We start from the raw sequence: 6,755 nt of genomic DNA, 5'->3' as shown, positions 1-6,755 counted from the left end.
TGGCGAGAGAGAGAGAGTGAGAGAGAGAGGGCGAGAGAGCAAACAAACCACAAACATATTGCCCAATAGAGGATTGACCAGCGGGGCACAGGGACCATGACAGTACCCCCCCCCTCAACGGGAGCCCCCCGGCGACCCACCAGGCTTACCAGGATGAGACAGATGGAAGGCCCGCAGCATACGCTTGTCCAGGACAGCGGCCCGCGGAACCCAGGACCGCTCCTCAATGCCATAGCCCTCCCAGTCCACAAGGTACTGGAAGCCACGCCCGTGGCGGCGAGAGTCCATAATCCGCGTGATGGAATAGGCGGGCAAGCCGTCCACAAGCCGGGCGGGCGGAGGGGGCCCGGAAGGAGGGCACAGAGGGCTATTCCGGACAGGTTTGATTTGGGAGACGTGGAACACATTGTGAATCCTCATGTTGCGCGGCAGCCGGAGTTTCACAGAGACGGGGTTGATCAGCGCCGAAACCTCAAAAGGACCAATGAAGTTTGGGTTGAGCTTCTTGGACTCAGTCCTGAGAGGAACAAAGCGTGTGGACAGCCATACCTTTTGTCCCACGCTGTATGCTGGAGCTGGTGTGCGGCGGCGATCTGCGGTCTGTTTGGTTCGGTCCTTTGTGCGCAGCAACGCCGTCCGTGCGGCCCGCCAAGCTCGTCGGCACCTACGTAGATGGGCCTGGACAGATGGTACAGAATACTCACCCTCGACAGAGGGGAAGAGAGGTGGCTGGAAACCCAGTGAGACCTCGAAGGGAGACAGACCAGTGGCGGAGGAAGTCAGACTGTTATGGGCGTACTCAATCCAGGGTAGTTCATCACTCCAGATGGACTGGTTGGAGGACGCTGTGCACCGCAACATTGCCTCGAGCTCTTGGTTAGCTCGCTCACACTGACCGTTGCTTTGGGGATGGTAACCGGAGGTCAGACTGACCTTTGCTCCTAATGAGGAGCAGAATTCCTTCCAGACGCCAGACGTGAACTGGGGGCCTCTGTCAGACACAATGTCTTCCGGGATCCCATGCAAACGAAACACATGACGGGTAAGCAGTCGTGCGGTCTCCATGGCCGTGGGAAGCTTGGGTAGAGCTATGAAGTGGGCAGCTTTAGAAAAACGGTCTACGATGGTAAGTATGACAGTGTTGCCTGCTGATTGCAGCAGTCCGGTTACAAAGTCCAAAGCTATATGGGACCACGGCCTGGACGGAGTCGGCAGGGGATTGAGCTGTCCAGCGGGCGGCTGATGAGACGGTTTATTCCGGGCACAGGTCGCGCAGGCGGAGACGTACTCCCGAGCGTCTTTAGTCAGAGAGGGCCACCAGAAGTAGCGCTGGAGGAAGTTGATAGTGCGGTGGACCCCTGGGTGGCACGTAAAGCGGGCAGTGTGGGCCCATTGAAGTACTTGAGAACGTGCTGATTGAGGGACGTAGAGCCGTTGGGCTGGCCCACCTCCCGGATCCGGTTCCGACACCTGAGCCTCCCTCCCGAATGGCTGCTTCGATCCCCCAGGAGATGGCGCCCACGACACAGGTGGCGGGGAGAACGGGAGCGGGCTCAGTGGTGTCCTCCGAGACTGAGAACTGACGGGACAGGGCGTCGGGTTTGACATTCCGGGAACCGGGTCTGTAAGAGATGGAGAAGTGGAAACGGGTGAAAAACAGGGCCCACCTGGCCTGTCGAGCGTTGAGCCTCTTAGCTGATTGTAGGTATGCCAGGTTCTTGTGGTCTGTCCAGACGAGGAAAGGCTGAGCCGTGCCCTCCAACCAGTGCCGCCACTCCTCCAGGGCTAGTTTTATCGCCAGCAGTTCCCGATCCCCGACATCATAGTTTCTCTCTGCAGGGGACAGACGGCGGGAGAAGAAGGCACAAGGGTGGAGCTTACCATCCTTCCGTTGCGACAGAACCGCTCCAACCCCTGAGTCGGACGCGTCGACCTCGACCACAAATGGCTGCGTGAGGTCGGGTTGGATCAGGATGGGGGCTGAGGCGAATCGTTTCTTCAGTTCTTGGAAAGCTGCCTGAGCTTCTTTGTTCAACTGAAAAGGAAGCTTGGGAGAGGTTAGCTGGGTCAGCGGCAAGGCAACTCGGCTGAAGTCCCGAATGAACCGCCGGTAAAAGTTGGCAAACCCAAGGAAACGTTGCAGTTGGTGCCTATTAGGAGGTTCCGGCCACTCAACAACGGCTTTTACCTTCACAGGGTCCGGGCGGAGGTTTCCTTGGTCGATTATGTACCCCAGGAATGCAACGGTGGAGACGTGGAACTCACACTTTTCTCCTTTGACGAACAATCGGTTTTCGAGGAGTCGTTGCAGGACCTGTCTGACATGGGTCTCGTGCTCGGATTGGTTTCTGGAAAAGATCAGGATGTCATCTAGATAGACAAAAACAAAACGGTTAATGAAGTCTCTGAGCACGTCGTTCACCAGGGCTTGGAACACCGCAGGGGCGTTAGTGAGACCAAAGGGCATGACAAGGTACTCGAAGTGGCCGAGGTGGGTGTTGAAGGCGGTCTTCCACTCATCGCCCTCACGGATGCGAACCAGATGGTATGCGTTTCGCAAATCCAGTTTGGTGAAAACAGTAGCCCCCTGGAGGAGCTCGAAGGCCGAACTGAGGAGCGGCAGAGGGTATTTATTTTTTACTGTGATGTTGTTTAATCCGCGATAGTCAATGCATGGCCGGAGGGTTTTATCCTTCTTTTCGACAAAGAAGAAGCCTGCCGCGACTGGAGAGGTGGAGGCCCGAATGAGGCCGGCAGCCAGGGATTCCGTGATGTACTTGTCCATAGCGTCTCGTTCTGGAAGTGAGATGCTATATAGCCGACTGGTGGGTAAAGGAGCTCCCGGGAGCAGTTCGATAGCACAGTCATAGGGTCTATGCGGAGGAAGTGACTGGGCGCGGGCCTTTTGAAACACCTCAGCTAGGTCGTGATAAACAGAGGGCACATTAGTTAAATCAGCTGATTTCAATACCCCAGGAGAGGGCGTTTCAGTGCTTGGAGGCGAGGCTGCTTTAAGGCAGGTCATGTGGCAGTCCTCCCCCCACCCAGTGACACGCCCCTTTAGCCAATCTATGTGAGGGTTGTGCTGTTGTAGCCAAGGATGGCCGAGAACTAGTGGAGTGCGAGTTGCTTTAAACACCAAAAAACAGATTTCTTCAGAATGATTGCCAGAGAGGGTGAGCTCGACAGGCTCCGTCACCAGAGTGATGTCTGGAAGGCGTTGACCTGACAATGCCGTAACATGTAATGCATGAGGCAGGGGCTCCAATAGTAACCCAAGTTGCCGGGCTAACTGACAGTCAATAAAGTTTTGTTCCGCCCCAGAGTCGATTAACACCGATAGGGAGCGGCTCTTAGAGTGAATGGAAAGCGTGGCCGATAGTGTTAAACGGGGAGGAGCTTCTTCCTGGCTCAGCTCGCCCACCAGTACTCCTACCATCACTGGCGGGCGCGCCCTTTTGCCCGCGAAGGGCAGGTAGCCACAACATGTCCCCTGTGACCACAATAGAGGCACTCACCGGCGGTAATCCGGCGCTGACGCTCCGCCGCGGTGAGATGGGAGCCGCCCAGCTGCATGGGTTCCTCTCCGTCCCCGCTCTCGTGAGTCCGGGAGGGGCCGGCATCCGCCATGGCGCCGGTGCCAGAGACTCCCGCAGCCTCATGGAGGTTGTAGTTCCGCTGCGACCGGCGAGCCCGTAACCGCTCATCCACCTTAATGCACAGGGACATTAGCTCATTAAAGGAGGCAGGGAGATCACGCATGATTAGCTCGTCCCTTAATTCTTCTCTGATATTGTTCAGCAACGTGCTCCGTAGCGCCTCCTGATTCCACCCTGCCTCTTCTGCCAGAATCCAGAAGTCGATAGCGTATTCAGACATGCTTCTCCTACCTTGTTTGAAGTTGAGGAGACGGAGAGCAGCGGCCTCTGCCCCGGTGCCTGGGTTAAACACATTCTTAAATTTGGAGAGAAAGTCAGCGTAGGTGATGACAGGATCAGAGTTTAACACAACCTGGGCCCACTTTAGTGCACGGCCCCTCAGAAGTTGAACTAAATAAGTGATCTTCGCCCCATCGTTGCTATGAAAACGCTGCAGCTCGCGAAACGTCAGAGACACCTGAGCCAAAAATCCGGCACATTTGTCAGACTCACCCGAGAATGGTTCCGGTGTGGGTAAAGGTCCGTCAGACGGCGTACCGACCCGCGGTGAGCTACCTGACGCTACGGCGGGCGGTGCCGCCTGGGGAGCCGGGCTGGGCGGCTGGGGATTCCCTGGTTGCGCATTTCCCTCCAGCGGTATTAACTGCGCCACCGCCAGGGTCAATGCGGCGACATCCTGCCGTAGCTGCCCGAGCATTTGTTCATGGCGGGCCAGCGCGGCTTCCTGGGCGGCCAGAGCCCGGCCCACGGGGTCCTGTCCTGCTGAGTCCATAATGGCTGGATCGTTCTGTTAGGGGTTCCGAAAGAGACTCAGGCGCAGGCCAGGGTTTTCCTTTAAGTGAAGGACAGTGCGTTTATTTACAGTGAACACATACACCAAGTGGCTATATACAACGTGCAGGGGAAACGGGTCCGGGTCGCCAGGGTCCGTGGGAAACAGGGTTGGGAGAAGGGTGTTCCACACTTTCTGTACAAAACGTTCCCCCTTCAATCACTCCTCTCCGCATCGGGTTCCAAAAACGATCTACACACAAAACGTCGGGTTAGCAGGATAATAATAAGAAATTCTCAAGGTGAAGGTTAGCCGAAACACAAGTCTAACTGACACTGATAGCTCAACGATCCAGCGAAGACTAGTGCAGACTCGCCATCTAAGTAGTGCAGTAATCAGCTGGGATCAGCGGCCGGTGTGGTGATGAGCAGGTGTGTGGGCCAGCAGCGGGAGCCCGCAGTGAGCATCGCCGTGGCGAGAGAGAGAGAGAGTGAGAGAGAGAGGGCGAGAGAGCAAACAAACCACAAACATATTGCCCAATAGAGGATTGACCAGCGGGGCACAGGGACCATGACATTTTGAATGATTCAAATATAAATCCACTTTTCACATAGTCTTTATGAAAAAAGATGACTAGCACATTCAAATCACCTTAAAACGTTGTCTAAACAAAGTAATTTGACTGTTTTTTTGAGAGTCAAAATGTAGAAAGCAGATGTCGTCTGTTGTGCATCTGCCTTTGTGTTTTTAAGGTGTAGTTTCAGGGTGGAGCTCTCATGACAGACAGGTAACAGATTCCCTGTATTAAAGTCCAAAGATGACATTTTTAAACATGTTTTAAAATATGGGAGATTATAGTTGTTCTTTGCATGCTACCGTGCAGATGGTAGCACGCAAATGTACCCATCTCACATTAAAATAAATTATAACACATAATTAACATAATTAACATTAACGGGTGATAATATTCAATATGAGTTAGTAAATACTTCTTATTCTATACCACAAACATTCAGTTATGACTTGAATTAAATTGTGAATGGATTGACAGATAATACACAGACCAATAGTAGCTGTATCTCAGCCTATATAATATTTTATTCCTTTCATTACCCTTTGAATCAACTTTGCTCATTAAAGTAGGCTGACGCTGCCCTTCTGGACTCAAGAAACTATTTTTAACCATATTTTTTCACTTTCTTTTTGAAAAAAGGTTAACTATAAATACAATATTGGTTCCTTTAGTATCTTCAGTCACAGAGAGTTCAGCTTGACTTGCCAGTGTAATGTCAGTTCAGTTGTTAAATTTGACCTATTAACTAAACAAGGCTTAGCAGCACCAGAAAGCAACTGTGTGCCTGCTATTGTTTACACAGTGAATAATCATTAAGTCTAACGCTAATGGTGGCAGGTGTGTCATGGTAGTTGGCACACACCTTACATTAGCCTGGGATACGTCCAAGCCATGTGCTCAATTTATAAATTTCATGCTGCTGTTTAGGGCAGGACACTTTGCTTCAAACGTCTATATTTCATAGGATGTTTGTTCTAAAGCGACACATACGCTGACAGTTTACTGACCATGTGACTCCCAGTAACAGGTCTTATTAGGGGTTTTCTTTGTATGTTTGCTTAAAGGTAATTAACTAAGTAAATCGGGTCAGACGGGGTAAAGTGGCTCTTTGTCTGACAGGTGTGTGGGCACAAATTTGGTTTAGGATGGCTGTCACACAAATATAATATATGGGCTTTGTTTTAAGAAACAAAGAATGATTTCTTAAATGTGTTCAGCACGTCACTGTGTCTGCTGAGATCATCTCAAAATGGTGACTAATGTTGATTTTTTTTTATGGCAACAGTTATTTATCAACTATAGAACTTTTGAGGTTCACACAAAGATATAAAAAACAGATTTCAGTCATACTGTGAGGACTGCAAATACTGGAAGCCAACAAGAAGCACAGCCATAGTGAGCAGGAGATGCTCTGTATCTCATTGTACATCTGTCTAGTGACAATAAAGGCACTCTATTCTATTCTACTCTACTGCAAGCAGTGAGTACTTTCAATTTTACTGCTGACAGGCTAACCATTAACAGCAACTGCTGTTCTCTAAACATGAAAGTGGATACCATAAACACATAAACGTATAAGACTGTGATACACATAAATATGGGCTAGTGGAGGGTCACTTGAATGAAGTGAAACTCTCTCTAGGCCCTCTCTCTTTTGGTCATACAGTAGCTTGCAGGAAGTAGATTATTATGAGCTACAGGTCAGCACAGGCGTGGTTTGTTCAAAGGTGATTTTCATATCTGTGTTAGA

Source organism: Aulonocara sp. 'chitande type north' Nkhata Bay, linkage group LG19 (genome assembly GCF_057382095.1).
Source record: "Aulonocara sp. 'chitande type north' Nkhata Bay isolate Kocher_YH1m ecotype deep benthic linkage group LG19, A_spYH_male_GT1.1, whole genome shotgun sequence".
NCBI classification, from domain to species: domain Eukaryota; kingdom Metazoa; phylum Chordata; class Actinopteri; order Cichliformes; family Cichlidae; genus Aulonocara; species Aulonocara sp. 'chitande type north' Nkhata Bay.
This window is presented reverse-complemented; position numbering follows the sequence as displayed.